This window comes from Aplysia californica, unplaced genomic scaffold, assembly GCF_000002075.1.
Source record: "Aplysia californica isolate F4 #8 unplaced genomic scaffold, AplCal3.0 scaffold00710, whole genome shotgun sequence".
NCBI lineage: Eukaryota > Metazoa > Mollusca > Gastropoda > Aplysiida > Aplysiidae > Aplysia > Aplysia californica.
Window position 1 is genome coordinate 171,281 of NW_004797980.1, and position 2,815 is coordinate 174,095.

Below are 2,815 nucleotides of genomic sequence, written 5' to 3' on the forward strand. Positions count from 1 at the left end.
CATGTGTCAGAGTGTATGTGTGTGTATGTGTGTGTTATTTATTTCTTATTATCTTGTAAAGGTTTGTATCCAGTATCAAAATGAAGTGGTCCTTTTCAAATGCTACATGTTTGTCAAGACGAGCCGACTGAAACAGATTTTATATTATAATAAATTACATATATATATATATATATATATATATATATATATATATATATATATATATATATATATATATATATATATATATATATGTATATAATCATTATTATTATAATTATTAAAACACAATAAGGTTTTCGGAGGTCTGTCAAAGCTACAGAGGTTACTACAACACAGAAAGTATGGACATTTACTCAAGATGTCCATAATATGACCCAGTAGTGCCTTCCTTTTAATACATTGGTAGTCCAACAATTTATGTATTTTAAAAAAATGATTTTTGTTCGTACCGACTGCAAACAGTATAGGAAATGGTACAAATGGAACAGCCACGAGCCCAATGTCTCGCAAAGTCACAATCAGGTCAGAGCATGTCCTCGAGATGTCGTTTTGTATCGAAAGGCATCAGATGACCCTAATGAACGACAAGTAGATCATATAAAAGAATGTCATCCTCATTATGATCCTCTTCATTATGACCCACTTCATTATGACCCACTTCATTATGTCCCATTTCATTATGACCCACTGTTTCCCTTAGGAGAAGATGGGTGGCGCATTATAGGTATTCCCCACGAAGGTCAACGAAAGCAGCAAATCTCACCCATGGAGTTCTATGCTTATCGATTTAATGAACAGGGATGGATTAAATACAATTTTACGTACGGCTGTCTCTTTCAACAATATGTGAAGCAGCGTGGTGGAATCAGGCTCTCGTCAATTTTTGAGCATGTAGAATTATTGGTATCTTCGTGAATTCTGTCTTTGTTTGGTTGAAAACAATATCCATTTATCTCGAATACAAGTCGAGATATTTGCGAATGAAGGAGGTGGAGGTCACCTGTTTTCAGAGGTAACATTAGTGAGAAAATGGCCGCCAAAAATTAGTTATTTCCTTAGCTTAAGAGTCCGTGTTAACTGAACATTTACATTTTTTGCGCCTTTAATCAATGTTTTTCAGGAAAATCCACATAGAAATGAGTTCTTAAAAGGGCATGAAAGGTTTTGAGCAACAACAACAACAACAACAAAAAATTGATACAAATTTACAAACCTGCGGAAAAATGCAAGTTTCTTCATTTTGATTATTTTGACAAGAGCCTGATTCCATCCCGCTACCTCACATATATCGTTGATCAGTTTGCTAAAATGGAGCAACAACGCCTCCAGTTCTTAACCCTTTGAGCCCTGACCCCTGAGACTACTAACATTACTAACATTCATAAGATCGTCAGAATCATATTCCTTATCCAACAAAACCTAAGGTTGTCCTCGTACCAGTATCGAATTTAGAAAGATCTTCAAAATAATCAATGATATTTTGTGTAGTAAACACTGTTTTCCGTACTCGTTTTGTCTCAGACAGGCCTGGTTGGGGATAGGGTCTCACCTAGGCCTTCTCAGGGGTCTCACTCATCGGTGTACTGGTGGCTAGGCATACGGGCAGTTTTACGTGTCACCGGTAAAGGTGGGCAAAATCCGGATAAATATCCGGATAATCGGATAGTCCTCAATAAGACATTATCCGAATTCAGACTCTTTAACTGTTTTTCCTGACCCGTTGGCCGAACTGGTTCCTCCCATTTGTTGAAGTAGTGCTAACCCGTTAGTCAAAGTGGTTCTAACTCATTTGCTGAACCGGTTCCTAACATACTATATACCGAAGAAGTGCACTAACATATTATCCGGATTTTGCTAAAGCGACTCATTGCACAGCTCTGGTGTACTGTTGGGTAGGCATACGGGCAGTTTTACGTACTGTACTGGTGGGTAGGCATACGGGCAGTTTTACGTACTGTACTGGTGGGTAGGCATACGGGCAGTTTTACGTACTGTACTGGTGGGTAGGCATACGGGCAGCTTTACGTACTGTACTGGTGGGTAGGCATACGGGCAGTTTTACGTACTGTACTGGTGGGTAGGTATACGGGCAGTTTTACGTACTGTACTGGTGGGTAGGTAGGCATACGGGCAGTTTTACGTACTGTACTGGTGGGTAGGCGTACGGGCAGTTTTACGTACTGTACTGGTGGGTAGGCATACAGGCAGTTTTACGTACTGTACTGGTGGGTAGATAGGCATACGGGCAGTTTTACGTACTGTACTGGTGGGTAGGTAGGCATACGGGCAGTTTTACGTGTCACCGGTCCACAAAGGGCTACGATTCAATCAAAGCTCTCTGACAGATCTGAACTTTATCAGCCAGGGCCTTGCTACTGCAGTATCTGCTGGAGATATAAATGGCGCTTCTGTTGGACGCAGAATTGTTTGGCCCGCCTCCTATACAGGTAATCCTAGGAACACGATACAACTTTATCAAGATGCTATGGCCATTGCCAGAGCTTAGGGAAAACCAGACTTATTCATCGCCTTTGCTTGTAATCCTTATTGGCCTGAGATAAAGAGAGAACTGAAAGAGAATCAGACAGCAGCCGGCAGACCTGATTTAGTTGTGCAGTAACAGACACCAGAATGATAGACGCATTTTTAAAAAAATTAATTTGCCAAGTGAGTCCTCAGTGTTGTGTGCTGTCATCTACATGCTGCCTTCTCTTAATACTGTTTCTATTGCTAACATTGTCTTGCCCCGTTCTATGAATGGGTTGATTTACTAGTCTATTTATATATTTATATATATATATATATATTTTATATATATATATATACATAT